Source organism: Phodopus roborovskii, unplaced genomic scaffold (assembly GCF_943737965.1).
Source record: "Phodopus roborovskii unplaced genomic scaffold, PHOROB, whole genome shotgun sequence".
NCBI classification, from domain to species: domain Eukaryota; kingdom Metazoa; phylum Chordata; class Mammalia; order Rodentia; family Cricetidae; genus Phodopus; species Phodopus roborovskii.
The window spans coordinates 24780-48135 of record NW_026125934.1 but is presented as its reverse complement, the minus strand read 5'-3'; the positions used below and the strand labels follow the sequence as shown (position 1 = coordinate 48135).

Below are 23356 nucleotides of genomic sequence, written 5' to 3'. Positions count from 1 at the left end.
AAATGTAAATTTATAAAACACTAATTATATTATGAGCCAGGAGTTTTCCTCAGGTAACTGGATAATAGGAACCATATGGGGTTGGCAACATTCTAAACTGAGCAACAAATGTAGGATATTGCCATAAATTTCCACGACAGAGATGTCACAACAACAAATAGAAAAGGCTGCTTTGAAAAAGAAAAGGTTTGGAAAGTAGAATGGCATATGATGGTTCAATGTCTGAAAACCAGGCAGGAGAGAGGCCTTCCAGGAAGAATGTGCAAAAAAAGCAGGGGGACCTAGGGGATTGAATTTGGAAAGATTTTTAGTGGAGTGTGGATTAAAGTGAATTGACAGGAGAACACTCAGATTTGGGGGGGGGCTAACCTGAAAAGGATTCTAAAAATGAGTCATGGGAGTGAGAGAAACAAAGAAACTGTCAGACTCCACGGAGGAAGTTGAGTCTTTAGTGAAGAGATATCATGACTCCTACAATGTGAGGTACAGCAAGCAGACAGCAGTGGGTGGGAACGGGAATATGAAGAAGAGTGTGCATCCTTTGGGTATATGCCTAAGAGTAGAATAACCAGACTACAATTCACAAACCCAGAGAAGCTAGGAAACAAGGAGGACCCTAAGAGAGACATATATAGACTCCCAAGAAATGAAAATGCAAGAGACAAGAGCCCCTGAGTAAATTGGGAGCATGAAGGGAAGGGGAAGGAGAAAGGGAAGGGCAGAAGGGATAGGGGAAGGAGAACATGACAGATCAGGAAGGTAGAGTTGGGGGATGAACAGAGAAGGAGAGCAAGAGAAGAGATACCTTGATAGAGGGAACTATTATGGACTTAATGAGAAACCTGGCATTAGGAAAATTCCCAGGAATCCACAAGGATGACCCCAACTAAGAATCTAAGCGGTAAGAGGAGAGGCTACCTTAAATGCCCTTCCCCAATAATGAGATTAATGTCTGCCTTGTATGATATCCTAGAGCCTTCATCCAGAAGCTGATGTAAGCAGAGATTCACAGCTAAACACTGAACCGAATTCCCAGAATCCATTTGCAGAGAGGGAGGAGCAACACAGAAAGGGGTCAAGACCAGGCTGGTGAAACCAACAGAAACAGCTGACCAGAGCAAGTGGGAGCTTTCAGACTCCGTACCAAAGCTGGGGATCCTGCATAGGACCCATCTAGGCTCCCTGAAAGTGGGTGAGAGTTGGGGGTCTTGGGCAGTCTATGGAGTCGATGAAAGTGGAACCAGTATTTATCCCTAGGCATGAAAGGGCTTTGGGAGCCCATTTTCTGGAAGGATACTCTTTTAGCCAAGATACTCGTGGGGAGGACCTAGATCCTGCCCCAAATGATGTGACAGTTTTGATAATCCTTCATGGAAGGCCTCACCCTCCCTGATGAGTGGATGGGGGTGGGATGGGGAGATGGTGGGGGGAAATGGGAGGACGGGTGGTAGAAGAAACTGGGATTGATATGTAAGATAAGATTGTTTTTAAGTTAAATTTAACAAAGAATATAAAAAAGAGTGTGTTGCCAAAGGATGGGCCAAGACAGACAGACAAAGAGTAAAAGAGAGGGGGAGAGAGAGAGAGACAGAGAGAGAGGGGGAGAGATAGAATCTAGATATAGAAAGAAGAAAAGGCAATGGGAACCTTTTCATTCTTGTTCTTTGTGAAGGAGAGTCTTAATCTAGTTTAATCTAGTTCCTTGGCAAATAATGCCACTACAGAAAGAAAGAAAGAGGAAAGACATGCAAGAGGATGTGTTTTTGAGAAAAGAGTGACTTCAAGATGTGTGGAGGGACTAGAATGATAAAAATTCGTGACTGGAGGTTCTGGATTGTGGTGAGAAAGAAGAATACTTCATAAAAGATGCAGTTAGTTGAATATGGATAGTAAGTATAAAGATAATTACCTCATACTTTTCCTTCCATTTGATTTGGAAACTTAATCCATCCTTACATATCTATGCTGAGTCCATGACAAAGATGTTCACTTTGCTTTGTTTGAACCTGTCTTCTTGCTCCGTCTATTTTTGCAGAGTCCCAAACACTTGGTGGAGGAGAATAGTAAGATGCTAAAACAGGTAGCTGATTCCCAGTAATGTTACTGTGTTGTCCGACCAGGAGCTGATCCAGCAACAGGGTGGCAGATGCATCCTACACCCTCTAAGGAGATTGCACAGAGCCTTAAGATGTGTAGCTTCCCACCATTCTTTCTGTTCCTGAACAATTATCATTTTCTCTCTGACTTCCCTGAATATCACAAGGCTTCCAAAAAAGAATAATCAAGGAGTGTGTCAAGTTAAGGTACTTTTAGTTTTCAGGTGGTTGTGACCAAAGCATTTTTGGCCCCTGCAGTGACCTCAGTTAGGTTTAGAATGAGCAAAGCACTCACCAATATATCTCCCTTTTTAACTTTCCAACAACCTTCTGCAAGCAGAGCCTGGGAGGTAGAGTTCAAATAAGAAAACCAATTATCTTTAAGTTTGGCTCCCAGGGGAGCTTTGGTTTTTAATTGAGAGATCGATGCTAGATTCTCGTGACATCCTGAACTTCCATTCAGTGACTGCCAACTAATGGTGTGAAATTGGATATTGGAGTATGTGACATGTCATACAGGTCAAATGCACAATCCATCTAGGTCAGACTCCAGAAGCTGTTGAAAGTACCAACCAATAGTTTGGGGAGGGCACAATGCTAAAAGTGCTGAAACTAATGACTGAAAACCAAGGCTCTCGACCCAGGTATCTCTGTGTCTGAACAATCTGCTGTCACGTACATTCAAACAAACACAGTTTTTCTTACTCTGAACTCTCCTGCTGACCTCACAAGGCTATTGTTTGACTCAAATGCAGTGTTGTGTCAGGAGTCCCTGTATTAGTTGGGGAGTCACTGGATTAGCTAGTAAATGCCACAATACATTCTACTGTCATATTTATAGAATAAATGAATGATCACAAAGTTGAAGACAGTTTTATCTTAAAGTTCAAGGAGGTTTTGACCCTCCCAACTGGCAGTGTAACACTAGTTTACCCCTTGTATCCTTAACTATTACTTGAAAATATCAAAATCCCTCTTCATTCAAACTTTCAGACAGCCTTAAGTGAAGTCTGCATATTAATAACATCACAAGTGCTTTATTCAGTTTTTATAATCAAATTATAAATCCTCTTACACAACCTGTCAGAGGAAGTTTTTCAAACCAGTTACCTTGTCATTAATCCATTCTTGGACAGATTGCAAGTACCTCCTGGGTTCATTTCCTTGACACTTGTTTATATGCTTTCCCTGCTTCCCAGACTATGTAGTAAAGAGTTTGGAAGTGAAGCAGTATCTTTCTGTGAATCTGTTTCCTGTTTCTTTGATGCTTTGTGTATGTGCATAGAAGTGTTTGCGTGAAAATGTGTTTGGAGGCCAGAATACACCACAAATATCATTCCCAGCGTACCCCCCAAATTTTGTTTTAGGCACTCTATCTCATAGGTCTGAAGCTCACCTATTGTAGTAGGTTGGCTAGCCAGTGAGCCCTAAGGATCAGCCAGTCTTTTTCTCTCCAGTGCTGAGATTACAAACATGCCACATGATCACTGGCTTTTTAACATTGGTTCTGAAGATTACATTCAGTTTTTCATGCTTTCTGAGTCATCTGCCTAGCCCCTATGCAACCATCCTTTAAGTATCTATTAGTACCATATAAAACCAGAGCTCTGATATTGCCTTTGTTTTCTCAGAACATAATTGCCATCACACCATGAGCAAGAACTGAAGCAATAGTATGTTACCTCCCCTGTAACTATAAATCCTCTAAATGCTGAGAGTACAAATGTGCAGGAGGAAGCCTGCTAAGCTTGCTGCATGGCCATGCAGAAAAGAAAACGTGATAATAAAATTGCAACATGATCAACACAAATGGATCCCTGTATATAATACATAGCAAAGAGAATTTGAGGATCAATTAGTGGAGAGGTCATAACTGTGAAGACATCTTGGAGGATTTCTCGTCTGTTTTGATCTTTACTTACAAAAGGTTTTCTTCTTAACATCACACATGCCATTACAAATCACTGGACTGTGGAGGATAAATAGCAGTCTGTTATGGAGAGAAGACTTTTAGTTAGGGGATTCTCTAATGACACGTGTTACCTGAGTGAATGAATGAACATGTTAAAGCCCATAGATATGCGCATAATTTGCAAAAATGTAAAATTCTAAAATATATGTTGGGAAACACACAGATGCTTTAGATACAGCTCTTGGCCTTGAAGGAAATAAACAAAAAAACCTTTCTGATCAACAGCTCAACAAAGGGACACCTTCTTCTACTGCCCAGCTTGTGGTTCCCTAAAGCTCAGCAGGAAGTTTAATTTAAGAAAACCTAGTAAGTGCCACATAATCTATAAACAAAGAATGCCAGTCTAAAAATCAAAGAAGGCAATGTTTTTAAAGCTACATTTTCTTCAAAAACTAGATTTCATGAACAATAAATTCTTTGCACACAGACCATAATTATCATAGTAAAAGCAAGCCTCCCACCGTCCCCAGCCTACTAGTCATGCCTCTAAAAGCAACTACAAGCCTAAGGTTGTTGTGGGTGTTGGAGGGAGTTTTGTGTGCTTACACTATTCTGAACACATTCTTTTTTCTCTTTATTTTTACAATAGTGATCACACAATGCACACAGATTTTATAGTACTTTTAATTTATCTTGGAGATTTTTCTGTATATGAACACATACAAAGATCTAATCTCGCTCATTTTAAAGTTTCCATAGTCTTCTTAGGGAATAGTTGAGATTTATTGCCCCCTTCCAGCAGTTTCATGTATCAAGAATAAGATATTATTAACTGAACCTATTCTACACTAAACTGAATGCTTGTGGGTTGTTTGTCATTTCCCTTATAGCTTACTTGTTAAAAGAACAAGGGATACTACTCTGGCATATACCTAAAGGATGCTTCATCATGCCACAAGTACACTTGCTCAACAATGTTCGTAGCAGTTTTATTCATAATAGCTAGAAACTGGAAACAAACTTGATGTCCTGCAACCAAAAAGGGGTAAAGAAAATGTGGTACATTTACACAGTGGAGTATTACCCAGCAGGAAAAAAACTCAAAATACAAACAAACAAAAATACAATGACATCATGAAATTTGCAGGCAAATGGATGGAACTAGAAAAAAATCATCTTGAGTACAATAACCCAGACCCACAAAGAAAAACATGGTATGTACTCACTTATAAGTGATTATTAACTGTAAAATAAAAGATAACCATGCTACAATGATGGGAGATGTCATTCTGTAAATATGTTTCTCTTATTGGTTAATGAATAAAGTCCTGTTGGCCAATAGGAAATCAAGATAGGGACTAGGAGACAAGGAGGATTAGGAGAGAGGTCGGAGGAGATTAAACATGTAGAGGCTTGAAGGAGAATATCTCTGGACCCTCACTCTGGTAAGGTAAGACCACGTGGAAATACTTGGATTGATTGAAATAGGTTATTATTTAAAACATAGCTGGCCAATAAGAAATGCTAGTAACAGGCCAACAACATTATATCTAATACAGCATCTCAGTGTGTTATTTGGGGTTGGCGTAGTGTGGGACCAGGCTGGCATGAAAACTACTCATAACACTACAATTCATAGATTCGGAGAGGCTAAGGAACAAGGAGGGCTCAAGGAGATGGTCAGATCTCCCTGGGAAGGGGAAATAGAATGGATTTTATGGGTGGCCAGGGGTGGGTGGGGATGAGAACAGGAAGGATCAGGTTGGGGAAAAAGGAACTAAAAGAGACAACTGGAAAGGAGTGCATTTCAGGGTGAAATAGAAACCCAGTGCAAGAGAAAGTCCTAGGACTCCACAAGGATGACTCCAACTAAGTATCTCCTGCAGTCATTACAAGGATAGAGACACCAACCGAGCTGCATAAATGTCGACCTACAGTCTGTTGTGCCTATGGGATATTTTGGGATAAGGTAGGCAGAGATTGTGGGAATGGCAAACCAATAACTAGTCTAGTCCCAGACTCACACCATGAGAATAGCCCATCCCTGATACTGCCAGGAACACCAGGATCCAGAGTCTGGATGGCCCAGAGACCTAGGACAGAACAAAACATGACTAACACAAAAATATCAATGTAATGATGCCAAATGATATTCTGCTATATTCATATATTGGTACCTAGCCCAGTTGTCATCAAAGAGTCTTCATGAAGCAACTGATAGAAACAGATGCAGATACCCACACCAAAGCATTAGGGAAAGCTCAGGGAATCCTGAGGAAAAGGGGGAGGCAGAATTGTAGGAGACAGAAAGGTCAACACATACACACACACTTGCCCGCACACCCGGACACACACACACACACACACACACACACACACACACACACACACAGTCCCACAGAACGAACTAGCCTGGGTTCATTGGACCTCACAGACAACCAGGTAGCCTGCATGGGACTGTGTGTACATGCATATATGTGACTATTGTGTAGCTTGGTCTTCCTGTGGGATTCCTAACAGAGGGGCTCCTTTTGACTCTTGTGCTGGCTTTTGGAACCGTATTCCTCATATTGGATTGCCTTGCCCAATACAAGGAGATATATTTAGTCTTATAGCAACTTGATATGCCATGTTTTGCTGATATATATTGCAGGTCTGCCTTTTTCTGAATAGAAATGGAAGAGAAAACTGGGAGTGGGGGGAGGTAGAGAGGAAGAGGGGGAGGTATTGAGAGAAGAAGAGGGAGGGGAAACTGTGGTCTGGATGTATAATTAATTAATTAATTAAAAATAAAAGAATGAGAATCCTGTAATATTTTTCTTCAATGGCTGTTTTGAGGTTTTGCTGCAAAGAATAACAAAAATGTCAGACATTCTTACTGAAAGAGTAAATCAATTGCAAATTTTATAGCACCAGAAAAGAATGGATATTTATGTTAATATATTTTAGCCATTATAACAGTCAAAATTAGTATCCTTGAATATGTTTCTATTATTTCTTTCAGGTACCAAGGAATTAAACTGATGATGCAGTATACACACATTTTTAGTTTTACTGAATCCTGCTAACTTCTTCAAAGTACTGTAGAACAGTTTGGTGCCCCGCATTCTTGTTGGCATATGATATTAGCAGATGTTTGTATTTGGGGCAACCTGATGAGTAATGAGTAGTATCACTACGCTAATTTAATCTGCATTGCTCTAATTAATAATGAATATAAGCATGTTTTATATATGTACCTGCCACTAATGTTATCATTTCTATGCATTAGCCATGAATATTTTGTGTATAATTAACTTAGATTATTTTAATAGATGCAATCCTTTGTACAGTCCATATGTATTACTTGTTTCAAATGTCTTTTCCATACCATTTGTCTGTTTATTTTGTTTCATTACAATATCTTACATACAGAAGGAAATAAAGATAAATGCTTTGTCCCTTGCTGTGGACAAGTGAGTCAATCCTTTAAAACTTAAGTGACTGGGGTTGTATCTTATTAAAGAAGTTAATCCTTAAATAAACAAATAAAAACCAAACCAAACAGACCTATAGATTTAAGACAGAGTAAGTTAAGAAAATAATACCTAATCCTAAGATGTGGAAAAGAAAACTATTTCAAATGTTCAGAAAAGATTAGAAATTTCCTTCACAATTTAATCAATTCAATACCATCTATATATGAATATTCTCCTTTATCTTCATCCTTGCTCTCATTTGTTATTTTTTGTCTTTATGATAATAGCAATTCTAACCGGAGTAATAGAATATTTTATTTTGTTTTTTAATGATGTTACTATATAACTAGTAATGCTGGTTGAGCATTCACATATCTTCTCTTGAGTAATAACTATTTAGATCACTTGTCCATTTTAAACATCATATTACGTAGATTCATTTCATTCTTACATTCATCCAATCAGTCAGTCAGCCCGTCATTTTTGCTGTTCAATTGAGTTCTTCATGTAGTCCTGATGTTAACCCCTTGTTGAATGTACAGTTTGTAAGAGATTTGATTGTGTAGGCTGTTTCTTCAATCTGTTTTTGATCTGTTGTTGCTGTTGTTTCTTTGCAGTGAGGCAGTCTTTCAATCTGATGTAATTATATTTGTTAATCTCTGCTGTAAGTTGCTTCAGAGTCATATGCAAAAACAAAAAAAATTTGCTCATCCAAATCTGAAATTTTCCCATTATTCTCCCTAGTAAATAGTTTATGTTAGGATTTACATATAAGTCCTTGGCTCATTCTATTTTAAATTTTAAATAAAACAGTGAGAAATAAATCTAGTTTCATTTTTCTGCATATAGAAATTCAGTTTTCCCATACTGTTTATGAAGTGAATCCTTCCCTCCACTTGTGTTCTTACTGTCTTTGTTGAAAACCAATTCACTGTGGAAGCACAGATTTTTACTACACATGCTTTGAAAATTTTTAATTAAGACTTGAAGACTTTATCAAATGTGAAAACAGTGTGTATAACTTTTACAGTGCTTTCATTTCATTTTGTTATCACAGTATTTTACCAATGTGTATTAATCATATAAAACAATGTCTTGGATTACAACATTTTACACATTTATGAAATACACCTTTATAAGATTATGCCTCTAATAGCCTCTTTTCTTTTCTTCACCCTTATGCTGGGCTCCTTTCTTCCTTACTAATAGTCCACCTTCTATTTTCATGGCATTTAAAAATTTAGATACAGTTCTTATAACATAGATTGGGCAGTTTTCTCCCCTTTTTAGGTTCACTGGGGTGTTTTATATAACATGCAGCTTGACTGTTCTTTGAGGGTGTTTTTGTTAACATCTTTTATTTTCTTTGGCAGTACTGAAGATGGAGCCTGGAGCTTGCACGTGCTAGGCAAAAGATCTACCACTGAGTTACATCTTCAGGCCTGTTCTTTTGAACTTTGATGAAATTTGTTTGCAAAACTATATAGGATCTAGTATCTGTGGTCACCCAGAGGTACTACTTGTTGAATTTTTCAGCATTTAGTAGCTTATTCTTCCTTTGAATGAAGTTTTGGTGGTTTTAATTTTCTATTACCATCTTATCTATTTTTATATTTAATTTTAATATTTTGTAACATATTTTAAAAACTTGACATGTTTTTCAGTGATATCTCAATTTTATGGTTATTATAGTTTAAGGCCTTATTCTTTTAAAATTAATCAATGTTATCACATTACAGTCATTTAAGGATTAATAATAGCCTTTGAAATATTTTTTAAACATTTTATCTTTCTTGTTTCATTAATTTCTGTTTTAATATTTAGTTCCTTTATTTTTCCGTCATATGATTTGCAACATTTTATTTTAATTTCTGTGTTAAATGCTTAGGTATTAACATTATTGCATGTGTAACAACTTTTTTGTTGTTTTGTTTTTTGGTGGGTGTCCTGGTGTGGAGGCTGTGTGTGTGTCTCTGTGTGTGTGTGTGTGTGTGTGTGTGTGTGTGTGTGTGTGTGAGAAAGAGAGAGAGAAAGAGATAGAGATAGAGAGGCAGAGACAGAGAGACAGAGAGATAGACTGACATACACACACACAGAGTAGGGGGGAGAGATTGCTCTCATATGCATGCAATCCTTACATGTAGGTCACAGAATGATTTTGAGTTTCCTGCTCTGCCAGAGTCCACATTATTCCCACTAGACAGCCTCTCAATGAATGTAGGGCTTCTTGTTTAGGCTAGACTGGCTGACCACCAAGTTCCAGGATCTTCTTGTCTTTAACTTCTATAAAGATGTGGTTACATTGGCATGCAGCCACATGCCACACCTGAATTTTATGTGGGTTCAGGGGGTTGCACTCAGGTCCTCTTGGTTTTACAGCAAGCATTGTTTCCCATCTCCCAAGTCTTGGCATTTTTATAAATGACCGCAATATGAGAATGTAGTATATGCCATTAAGTTGTAATTTCTCACTTTGGGTAAGACTTTATGAATGCCTTTCTTAATATTTTCTTTTGTTTTCATAGAAATGTTAATATAATATTGCCCATTTGAATTTGAGTTTTTTTTCATTATTGCTATATTTAAATTATGGCCTAAGTTTGTAAATGTTTCATTTGTTTGATAATTATGTACATCCCATATTTATGGGCCTCAGATCCAATGTATGTATTAACTTACTTTTAGTAAGTAGTGTATATTTTCACAGTTCTAATACCTCCATTTCTGAGATGGTGAGGTTAGCGTCTTCTAGTAATAAAGATGTGTCCACATTCTTATTTGGAAAACAACTTGTTTTATTTTTTTTAATAGAACTTCAGATTTTTGGAAAATCTAATGAGACCTTGTGAGTAAAAGAAGTGGTTGTGGAATTGGTAGGCATTATGGAGCAGGTCCTCCATTCATAAAGCTAGATAAGCTTTAGTTTCAAGGTTTGGCTGCCTTTGGACTTGAAGTGATGTCAGTAGGCCAAACTTGCATAGATGTTATCCATGCTTGCATTGGCATGGATTTTTACTTGAGAAGTAATTATCTGTTGTTATCAAACACTCCAATCAATCTATCTATCATCTGGCCAACATAAAATGTATAGTCTGTAGATGAAAACAAGGTCTTGGATTCCAGTTGCTGAGCATTAGCCACAAATTCTTTCAGTCACATGCTCAAAGCTATGATGTACAAATTATGGAAATTGGAGAATGTTCTTTCCTACATGTGGTACACATGGCAGAAGGTGATTATTTAGATGATAATTAGACCTAGAAACAGATTATGACAGATAATAAGTCTTCTCAACAATTTCCTCATTTCAGCAATATCTTAATTCCAAACACAACTTACAATCAGCTCTAGACCAACCAGGAATTTACTCCTCTAGTACTTGCTGCACATTCTTTGATCTCTGGGTCCTTTCAATCCTTTCATTTATCCTACACATGTTTACCACTTCTCAATCTTTATGGACTTTCTTCAATCCATTTACATCTTTTTAGGTACCATTTCACAAGCCCAATCCATTTTCTTCTCATCTTGAACAGCAAACTCATACCTTACATTATTTGGTGGGGCAATTCAGAAAGTGATACATTGGAGTGAAAAGAACACAAGCTCTTTGAGCAAAGAAAAAAAAAAATCTGTGATTATTTACCTTTTACCAGGTGCATAGCTGTGGTTACCTTTTTAACTACTTCCTTTTATCTGTAAAATGGAAACAACTGTAAGAACTACCTCACAGATAATGTGCAAAAATTAAATGAGATGTCTGATTTAGCTGTTAACACACTAAAGACAGTCAGTGAGTCTCAATTCACTAAAAGGTTTTAATTTAGATTGTCTGCTGGATGGATCTTATGTCTTCTATAAATAGATGATGACTATAGTTTTCTATTTTTATCTCTTTTCATAACTCTGTCTGATGTAAATACAATAGGTGATAGATTCATTTGGTAGCCTAATTAGACTCGCTGCGAGACTACAAGCAGTAAACCCCCTATGGAAAAAAACAGGCCTCATGACACTGAATTTATTATAAATTTGAGAAAAAAATTTATCAGATGGGGAACTATTTTAGAAATTGAACTTTCAGGGTTTGAAGAGAATGGAACATCTTAGCCAAACTGAAAAATGTAGAATAAAAGGGTTTCCATAATTACACAATACTGAACTAAAGTCCAAGTTACACTATAGACAAACTATATACTATTATGAAAATCAGCAAGCCACCAAGTGTAATAGTCTCTGCATGTAGAAGGTGTGAATAATGCACATTGATTTGCACTGTGTAAAGAGGATTCAACACAAAATCACTTCAAACTTCTTAGGACTACCTAATAATAGTTGAAGATAGAAATCTTTCTTTTTTGTCAACTTCCCTTTGTTTCCTTTAATCTTTTTGATATAGGGATAATCTAGCCATAATAAAGGAGAGAAACTCTCATACTTTTCATGAGGCTGTTCCCTTCAGGTCTGTGTTCCTAAGATGGGTTGTGCATGAGAATGGTTTCTGTGTAGAAGAAGTTCAGTGGGTCTCTGCCTAATGAGTAGTTAGAGAATATGCAGACAGAAGTGAACACTGTGCCTCCATGGTACAGACTGACCCACAAGGTACCAAGTATTAATGCTTAATAATAACAAAGAAGTCACATGTGAAGGAACAAATGAAATCTATCGAGGACATAGACTTATTAAACTTCTCTTTGGCTTGGATAAGAAGCTGGAAAGCAGGTGAGATTATACATTGGCTGGGTTTGTGGGACAGATAACAGAAATAGCAATGGCATGAGATTAACATAGAGTCAGATGAAATATGATGGAACTGAGGCCTATTGCAGAACTGGCAGCTACTGTCTGTAAGATTGGCAATGGGAGTATGATAATATGGTATTGCAGGGGATTGAAGATGACCAAATAGTAGTAATTGGCTATAGAAACCAATAGGAAAATGCATGACAGTGAAGATTTTAAAATATAGTGAGTTCTATTGTCAATGAGAGAGCCTTGTAATTTTTTATTCTTTTAAGCAAGAATAATATCAAAATTTGTAATGACCGTATTGCTAAGAAAGACATGGAGGTACAGACTCAAGGACCAGCCACTACAAAGGAATGATGCTGACGTAGGCAAGGAGGAAGACACTAAATCTCATCTGTTCAGTTACACTGAAGCGATGAGGACCAGAATAAAGAATTTCCTAAACCTGTTCATCTTGCATGCTGGATCATTTCTGGCATTCATTAGAGACATGAGTGACAATGATATGGCACAAGGAATTCAAAGACCTTAATAAAGACCTATAAGGACTCACCTTGTGTTGCTAGCATATGAGAGGTCTTGTGTGCAAATGTCTTACAGCAAATTCTTCATCCTGTCTCACTCTTCTCTTGGCAACTTCCAGCCTATTTACTACCAACTTTTAAGTAACAAATATGGACTTTGAACTCCTGAAATTGAGGAAACTTTTAAATGTAAGAAATGTTATGTAAACCAAATGTTATGATAGGTTATAAAAGACATGTAACACAGCATATGTATACGCAGTGACTTAATAAAATTCAAATTTCTTTTCCATTTCTATACCCCTTTTTTCAATGTTAGCTATGTCTAGCTACTGTATACTCTGCACCAAACGTAAGGCCACAGAGTATATACATGGGAAAGAACCATAGTCATGTGTTGGCCCTTCCATTATAAGTGTGGTGGGGTAAGCAAAGAATGAGGCATGACTGTAAAACAGTGTAATAGGAAAGAAAGAAAGTGGACTCCAAGACTATTGTCTGTGGGCAACAATACTACTCTGACTTATTAGCCAAGTAAAACTGAGCACACTACACAACCTGTATGAGCTTTGCTTTCCTCTTTTGTAACATGAACATATTAAGGTTGTCCCACATCATCAATCTATAGGAAGACAAAATGAGATAATTCCCATAAAACATCTAGCACAGAGTCTGGTACATGGTAACTTTTAGCCACACTGAATCTGTGTGTTCAAATCATACTCAAATTTCCTTTTAGATTTTTCTGACCACATTGTAGTAAACATCCCTTCTTTATTATTCTCCAGTTACTAATTACTATATTTTGTAAGTGTTCTGTGCTTAGGCTGTATAAAGCATGAGAATAGCTTCATTTAACAACATGTCAAATAAAAGTATATATCTAAAGGAAATGAAATCAGCATGTCAAAGAGACATCTATACAATCATCTTCATTCTGATACTGCTCACAATACCTAACCAGGGAATGGGCAGAAAAACAAACATCATAGCTATATACTAGTCAGCTATGAAGAGATTGAAATCTGGTCATATGCAACAATATACATTAAATCATCATGCTGAATCAAAAAACAATCAAGTTCAGGAAGATAAATATTGCATGATCTTAAGTGTGGAAGCTTAAAAGTGTTACTCCCATGGAAGTTGAGAATAGGGAAAAGTCTGGGAAGGGGAAGGATGAATGAGCTGGTAGAAACTGATCAATGGTTCTACTGTGAGAGGTCCCTTAGACTGCCCATCCCTTCTAACTGAGACCCGTGTTCAGGGGGTCTAAGCTTCTGACAGTGGTGCACAAAAGAACTTTGGGAGCACATTCCCCATGGAGGGATACTCCCTTAGCCTAGAGGCAGGAGGGAGGGCCAAGACCCTACTCCAAATGACAGATTTTGTTGACCCCTCCTGAAAGGCATCACCCTCCCTGTGTAGTGGGGGGGATAGGGGGAATGAGATGGGAGGGTGGTCAGGGGGAATAAGAGGGATAGAGAGAGGGAGGGAAGGAGGGAGGGGAGGGAACTAGGATCAGTATGTAAGATGAGAAAAATAAATAAAAAAGAAATTGATCAATGGGTATAAACTTATACAGATCAGATAAATAGCCTTTCTTGTTTTATGGAACAGTATGCTAAATGTTGTTAACAACAGTGCACTCCATATGCTAAAACTAAGGAGTGTAGAATGTTCTTATTGTGAAGAAATGATGTTTCAGAAAGTAGACAGACAATTGTATAATATATATCTCTATCAAATTTCATGCTGTATCTTTTTATTTAGTATATATACTATATATGAACAAAAATAATTTTTATATAATATTCTTTATATTTGTGTATAACTTTAGATGGAGAAAAGTACTGACTGAGGCCTCTGAATGATCGAAAACTGCACACAAATGTTCATAGACTTAGATCTGTATCCTTGAGATCCTTCCCAATAGAGAATCCTAACCTCTAATCCTCTTTAGGATGTACACAATCCCTCTACTCCAATCACATGGGGATGTGTCACTTGCCTGATTGATAAGCACATATGATGACTTAAACAACCAGTTGCTTGAGAAATAGCTATGTTAAATTCAACACAAAGCCATGTCTACCCTGTCTCTTAATCAGTGAGTCTGCCAAAGTCTGACTCTATTTTGATATTGTATTTCTCTGTTATAAGGCAGGCTACTGAAGGACAAACTAGAGCTTTGCACAGAGGATTTATACGAAGGGATTTAGACTCAGGATATTTGAGTTCCCATCCTGATGCATATGCTCTGAGCTCTGTAGCCTATAGTAAATCCTTTTTGAGTTATAGGATCTTCATCTGTAAAATAAGAACATTTTCACTTCTAATCTCACATGCTTGCTGCAGAGATCGAGTGAAAGCCTCAAGAAAAAAATCCTCTGTAAACTGTAAGTATAGTTGGAATGGATATCCTTAGAGATCATGAACTGGGATAACCAAATCAACTTAAAATGTTTTCTATGGCAATTGGTAAATGGTTAGCTCTGGGGTCTGTGCTGACACCTTCAGCCCACCAAGCATTTCACATTGGCCTCTTCCTTCTTAGCTCTGACACAAAGCCTTGAAAAAATTTCTTACAACACTTGAGCTAAGCGGCCAGTGTCTTTTTTTCTACCTCGAGGTTGCTTCTGCCTGTTCTGGATGTTTGTTGCATTAAAGTCCCCGTGACAGCCACTGGTGAGAACAGAAAGTTCAGCGGTGTTTAGTACCAGTTGTTTAAAACTGAAATATTATCCTTAGTACAGTAACAGCTGCTGTGAACAGAGCACTTAGTTCAACACTGTCCAATTTTAATAAGCCATTTTATTTGATCTTCCAACAACTGGAAAGAGTAATTACTATTATAATTGACATTTCACAAACCAGACAACTGAGACTTGGCAAAATGCAGTTTCCCACTGAAATTCTCATAGTTGTGTCTATATCAAACACAGGTTGCTGAGCTGTGGGTGTAGCTCAGTCTAGTGGGAAAGCACTTGCCTAACATAGAGAAGTCTCTGAGTTCAATCCATAGCAGTACCTCCCAAAATATTGTTCTAATGAAAGAAAAGGAGGCACTATTTGCAGGAAGAAAGGAAACCAAAAGAGAGAAGAACCGTTGAGGACAGTACTAAAAGACTAATAGCAAAGTATGATGAGATATAGATGGACAGAAAGACATACACAGACAGATAGATGAAAATACTGATGTCACAATGTACTCTATATTTTGTATACTAAATAAAAATAACATAAAAATTAAAAGTCACAAAAACAAATTAGTTATGTGATAATGCTAGTATACTATTCACATTGCTTTTTCTAAATATGATCTCACACAATTGGGAACTGCTCAAGTTTTTATCCCGCTAGCCAAAAATCTATCCTTTCACCATGCTAATGTTAATTAAATAGTTTCTCTCAATTTTGTAAGCTTCAAAGTGTTAGGCACATTTTCCTTAGTCATACAAACATTTACTCAAATGTTCATGAAGTCCTTAGCGCATTTGAGACAGTGTTGACAGGCACTGGCACTAGGACAAAACAGTGAATAAGACTGACTTCATCCCTACTCTGATGGACTTCCTAGTTGAAAGGAAGTGATGAAGAAGTAAAACTCAGTGTTTTACATGGATAGCACCAATAGACATGCTAATGTGTAAAGTGTGGGGGGGGTGCCTCAACAAAGAGCTACAGACAACCAAGGAAAGCTGAGAGCAGGAGAAATAATCTTCCTCAGAGAAGAATATACCAACAGCTTATCTAATACCAAATGGTCAGCTCCGAAGACACAAATATACGGAAGATTATACTGTTGCAGTACTAATGTGTTTGGCAATGCTCGCAGCACACACACACACACACACACACACACACACACACACACACACACTAATGATGAAAAGGAGCCCACAAATCTAAACGAATGCAAGAAAGGATATATAGGAAGGACTGGAGAGAGGAAAGGGAAAATGGTGTGTGTAAGTACATTATAATCTTGAAAATGTAAAAGAAATACTAAAAATTAATAAATTAAGTTGAGTAAGTGTCATAAATAGCAAAGCCGTTCATTATACAAAAGTAGAAAAAGTTCGTGGTGAATATCTTAGGCTTAGAGGTCCAACCCCATGCAGTATGGCAGCAGATGTCTCTGACATTAACGCCTGCAATCTGAACAGTAAGGAGTCAGCTATACAGACATCTAGTGTGTAAACAGATGCTTGCCAATGGTCAGAAACACGAAGCAACGTGCTTGTGTCTACATAGACTACTGCCTGCAATCAGAACTGTGGCCTAAGCAGAGGATGATGGGAAAAACTGGGCATGCAGTATATTTGGTCTCTTATCTATAAGCATTCCTGTCCTTTATCAAAACCAAGTTTCTTCTTTGAAAGTCCCTAGAAATCACCAGCATCCATTAGTCATTTGCTGTCTCTACTTTTATTCAGAGTGCTCCAGGCTGTCTTTGCTGGCTTTCCAGATGTTCCCTTGGCACTCACAGAAAAGTCCATGTGTCACAACAGGAAAGCCTCTGGAACTAAGGTCCAAGTCATAATCCTTCCCTATTTCTCTCTTGGGACTTGGCCATTACTCTGTAATTGGCAGAATCATTAATATAACAAAAGCTTCTGCCTTCTTGACTGGTCTCCCGAGATGGACAGAAAAGGAAGCCCAGAGGCTGGGCAGCTATGACATCTAAGGTGGCTGTAGCAGTAAGCAGAGCCATTACCAACGGGTTATTTTTCACTGACTCATAACAAGAGAGTTTGGGGACTTGCACTTTCCACTGGAATGTTTTGGAAACAATTTGAAGAATAAAATTGACTGTGAGATATATTGTTTTATAACTTTTTATTTAAAATTTATTCTTGTTTGTTTTAGAAATCTTAGCCAAAATTAAAATATTGAGTATTTCCCCAAGTGTAGGGAATCTAGGATCATGTGCACAATGGTCAATATAGATAATAGTGAGAACACATTTCATTTTATGTTCTGTCATATAGCCTTGCTTATCCAACCACTTAGTTAGATTATAAACTATAGAACACTTTTAAACACCAAGGATTTATTTAATTAACTTTTATGGGATCAATACAGTTGCTGAATGCTGGAATCTCTGTGGTGGCAGGTTACCTTGTCCTGTGCTTTTCCATTTTTGTCAAACCAAGTTGGGTTGTGAAAGTATCAATTCCAAATGGATTGTTTTATTTGTTCATTCAATGACTATTTAATAAACACACCTCACATGTTTGTCATTGTACTCGAAACTGGGAATGTGAAATCAATGATGATATTAGAAACTCTACATATACTCAGTTCCTACTCCCTGGGGAAACATGTCTGCACTTGTATGATCATGCAATATGCACATAGTCTTTCATTTGAAATGCAAAAACAGCTTCAATCTTTCTTGATGCAGGCTCATTAACAGAATTTGAAGGAAATATCAGTTATTACGTTTCAAAGGCTAAAAACTATTGATTTTTAAAGCAAGAGACTAGTTTGAATAGACATCTCCCTTGTGGACAGATTAACTTAATTGTATTGCTTGGTTGTGTAGAATTTCACAGTCATTTTAAGTAGTGATATTATCTTTTTTTTCAAGTTAAATTGTAGTACATTAGGTGTTATTTGAGCTGGTTTATGAGCTTCAGTCGTGGCTTGATGGGCTGACTGCACAGACTGAAGAACACTGTCCCCAGATTTAATTATCTTGGGGCATCACCACTGCATAGGCTAAAATGAGTCATTTTGTTCACTGCATCTGCAGCCTTTGCTGAAATGGAGGTTATGGGATAACAACTTAAAGGCTAACTCATTAATGCTCCAGATGAATGATGTAATGTGTCAGCAGAGCAAGTCAGTGCCCAGATGTGTTCAGCTGGAGCTCTGTATCTCTTCCCCAGGTTGTGATATATTAATGGGGATGTCTTTGCCCATTGTCACTGCCTGTACACATTTGAATGATGTGGAAGTGATACTTCTGGATATCCATGTTCTATCATTTCCATAAACTCCACAGGTCTCACAGAAGCCAGCAGCAAAATTCTGAAGATGCTATAAAGTGTGTAATTTGTAAGGATTCCACCCACACACCAGTGCAGTCCCTGCTTTCCTTCATAGGTGCTTACTAGTGAGTGCAGCACCATCCTAACTCTTTAATGGTGCAAGCAAGTAAATTCGGTCTGTAAATTGTGAGGGTTGTGGATTTATGGCTATCAGAGAGTATTTCCATCTTCTCAATGTGGAAATGGGTGACCTTTACAATGATAATTTGTTTCACCATCTGTGCAGTGAATTTTCGGAAGACGTGAGGAACAGGCTCAATGACACACAAATGTGCTTCCACTTATCTTTATTGTGGTGATGGTGACTTGATCAATGAATTACTTGTACCTGGGAACAGACTGAAAAGCTGTCTTTTCACCAGTCTTCTGTTAATGAAATCAGGATATACAACTCCTTGGAGACTGACAATAGAGAAGTTTCACTGTCCTTCTTAAAATATGTGCCCTTCTTTATTATGATGTCATCCTTGTCGTTTTCTCTCCCAAATTAAATTATCTTCTATGTTTGTTCTGGATTGCAGATAGGCACTTTATAGCTCAGAGACTAAAATTTCAAGTTACATATACACAAAACATTTATTGAGACAATCTGTACAAACAACTGTGACAAGTTCAAGCACAGGATTCCCTGTTCTTTTTGGCAACTACCAATGAGTAGGCACTATATGATTTGTATTTTATAGATAAAGAAAGTTAAGTTCAGAAAGATGTTACAGTTCATACATAATCAAACATGGACTGTTTTCAAAGTATGTTTAACTATACAGCTTATACTCCTGTGCTTAAAATCTATTGATATAATTTTATAAGAAGACATATTGATAATCAGCTCAGTCCTTTTCTTTAAAACAATGATTCTGTATACAAGTGGCATATGTAAATCACTGTGAAACTTAGGGAAACCTCATGCTTAACCCCAGATTCTATGATAGGTGTTCTGTACTAATAGATATTTTAAATTTTTATTTAAAAGTTTTTGTAAGTTTCCTACATGAATACTGTATTGACACAATTCTGCTTCCTGACCTCCTCCAACTCTTCCCAAGTGTCCTGAATCATTCACAAATTCTCAAATTTATGACCTCTTCTTCTTTAATTCATATATACATATATATATATATATATATATATGTGTGTGTGTGTGTGTGTGGATATATATGTGTGTGTATATACATTTACTGTTTATAAATATGCATCATTATATATAGTCATCTTACTTTGCAACAGCAAATAAATGATCATATATTATACATAATAAATTTAAAATTTTTGTTTAAATTTCAAACAAGCTTGTTTTACATATCAATCCTAGTTACTACACCCTCCTGTCCTCCCCTGTTTCCCCCCACCAACACCCATCCCATCCTCTTTTAGCTACCCAGGGAGCAGACTTCCATAGAGAGTCTTCAAAGTCTGTCATATCATTTGGAGCAGGCCCTAGGCCCTCCCCATGTGTCTAGGTTGAGGGAGTATACTGCTATTTGGAATGGGCTCCCAAAGTCCATTCCTATAATAGGGATAAATACTAATCCATTACCTGAGGTCCCATAGACTGCCCAGACCTACTAACCAACACCCACGTTCAGGGAGTCTCAGTGCGTAGTATGCTAGTTTCCCAGCTGTGAGACTGGAGTCCATGAGCTTCCCTTTGTTCAGGAAAACAGTTTTTGTAGGTGTCTGCAGCCTCGGCTTAACCCCTTTACTCTCAGTCCTCCCTCTCTACAACTGGATTCCAGGAGGTCAACTCAGTGATTAGCTGCAGGTGTCTACTTCTGCTTCTATCAGTTACTAGATGATGGCTCCAGGATGGCATAAAAGGTAGTCATCAATCTCATTATCAGGGAAAAGCATTTAAGTAGTCTCTCCATTATTGCTTAGATTGTTAGTTGGGCTCATCCTTGTAGATCTCTGGACATTTCCGTAGTGCCAGATTTCTCTTAAAACCTATAATGGCTCCCTCTATTATGGTATCTCTTTTCTTCCTTTCCTCTATTTTTTTCCAGACTCAATCTTCCTGCTCCCTCATGCCCACCTCTCCCCTCTCCCCCCGCCATGCTCCCAATTTGCTTGGGAGATCTTGTCCCATTCCCCTTCTACAGAGAACCATGCATGTCTCTCTTAGTGTTCTACTTTTTTCAAAGCATTTTTGGCAGTGTGGATTGTAGGCTAATGATCCTTTTCTCTATGTCTAAAATCCATGTATGAGTGAGTAAAATTCATCTTCATCTTTTTGTAACTGGGTTATTGCACTCAGTATGGTTCCTTCCATTTGCCTGTGAATTTCAAGATTCCATTGTTTTTTGTTTGTTTGGTTTTTTTAGTTGAAGGATACAGTAAAGATGTATATTTTATTTACCAAGGTACTAATAAAAGTACTTAAAAAGAGAAGTAGACCCAAAAAAGGAAATAAAAGCCCATATAAAAACTCCAAGTGTTCCAAATAACCTCAGCCCTTGGCATTTATTACATGGCAGGAGTAAAGGTGTACCCTAATTCATAGCTTAGCAGTAGGTTCCCAAATAATCACTTCATCATGATCTGAGTTCAGGAGTACTGTCCTGAGACACTGCCAGTGCAGAACAGAGAACAGAAAGACACAGGCTGTCCATTGCCCTTGCTTCCCCACACTTTACATCCACAATCAGGAAAAGCTTCATTGAAGTACCCAGACTTCAAGAATCATCAAACTGCATAGTGTGGATCTGAGCCACAGTGTTGACTGCTTTTCCTTCCAGAATGAGGAAAGCAGGTCTCCTGGGGTGGCCCCTCAGGGCCCATCCAGCTCTGAGAATCCTGTTCTTGTCTTAGAGCCAGCATTGCTGCTGACCTGAGGTTCTCTATCAGAAGAGCAAAGCTCTTCAACCTACTCCAGGGTCCATTTGCAACAGGACAACTCTGATTGCAGCTGCACATGAATCCCAGGTTTGACTCTCCAGTTTGGGAGCTAGTCCTGAAGCAGGCTTCGAGAGATCAGCATCCTCATTACTTCGTTGCTACCTTCTAGGATTTGGTGGACCCTGGAGTCCCGCATATACTGATGAACAGCATAATCCTTCAGGTAGCCATAGCCCCCATGCATCTGCAAAGCCTTGTTGCGATAGTAAAGCATTCATCTGTAGCAAAGAGCTTGGCCATGGAGCACAGGGCCACTGCATCTTCCCGCTCTTCCTGCAAAGCTACCGCCACAATACGGATCATCAGCTGGGAGGCAACCAGCCTGGTGGCCATGTCTGCTAACTGGAATTGCAGGTACTGGTTTCTGGCTAGAGGTGCTCCAAACAGCTTCCGGACCTTGAGGTGCTCTTGGGTAAGGACAACTGAAGCATGAGCAGCCCCAAGAGGGCAGGATGCTAGAGAGGAGGAGTCAGGACTTCAGCTGAGCCAACATTGATCCTGCCACCGTTCAGTCCTTTCATGGTGATGACAAAGCCCTGATCCTCGATCCCAATCCCGTTGGCCACAGGGACAGCACAGTCTTCAAAGATCACTGCTCTGGTTGGCTGAGTGTGTCACCCCACCTTCTTCTCCTTCTTGCCAAAGCTAAGGCCAGGGTTTTCCTTTTCAACAACTACACAGGAGATGCCTTTGGATCCTCCAGTCCAGCACATGACCACATAGATGTCTGACTCACTACCCCCCACTGATAAAGGCCTTGGAACCATTGAGGATGTAATGATCTTCCTATTGTTTGGCTGACGTCAGAAGAGAGGCAGCATCACTCCTGCTTCCTTCTGATCCCACTCCGCCATATTGGGAGCCATTTCCCGAGCAGCAAAGTCAAAGGCCACTTTCTGAAATTCCTTCTGTTCTTCATTTAGTCCCAAGGAAGGATCGATGCATAAGGAGACACTCTGGTGGTCGGTCTGAGCCATGGACCAGAGGGTGGCACGTAGACAGTCAAGGCCCCGGGAGCCACACCACAACATCGCTACAGCTGCTCTTCGTCTCAAACCCTCTGTTTGTTTTTTGTTTTGTTTTCTGCTGAGTAGTACTCCATTGTGTAAATGTTCCACATTTTCATCATCCATTCTTCAGTTGAGGAACACTTTGGTTGCTTTCAGATTCTGGCTATTAAAAATAATGCTGCTATGAACATAGTTTAACAGATGTCATTGTATGAATGTGCATCTTTTGGGCAAATGGATAGGAGTGGAATTACTGGATCTTGAGGTAGACTCATTCTCCTGAGGAACCAACATACTGTTTTCCAAAGTGTCTGTATGAGTTTACACTCCCACCAGCAGTGGAGGAGTGATCCCCTTTCTCTACATCTTCTTCAGCATGAGTTGTCATTGGTGTTTCTAATTTTAGCCATTCTGGCAGGAGTAAGATGGTATCTCAGAGTTGCCTTGATTTGAATTTCCCTGATGGCGAAGGATGTTAAGCACTTTCTTAAGTGTCTTTCAGCCATTTTAGACTCCTCTATTGAGAATTCTCTATTTAGTTCTGTACCCCAAATTTTAATTGGATTACATGGTGTTTTGGTAACTAGCTTATTGAGTTCTTTGTATAGTTTGGAAAGCAACCCTCTAACAGTTATGGGGCTGGTGAATATCTT

The 23356-nt window shown here is 38.4% G+C and overlaps 1 pseudogene; it reads right to left on the bottom strand.

Moving 5' to 3' along the window:
* Positions 1-21694: 21694 nt before the first annotated feature.
* On the bottom strand, positions 21695-22460 carry LOC127218022 (isobutyryl-CoA dehydrogenase, mitochondrial-like; annotated as a pseudogene).
* Positions 22461-23356: the final 896 nt, after the last annotated feature.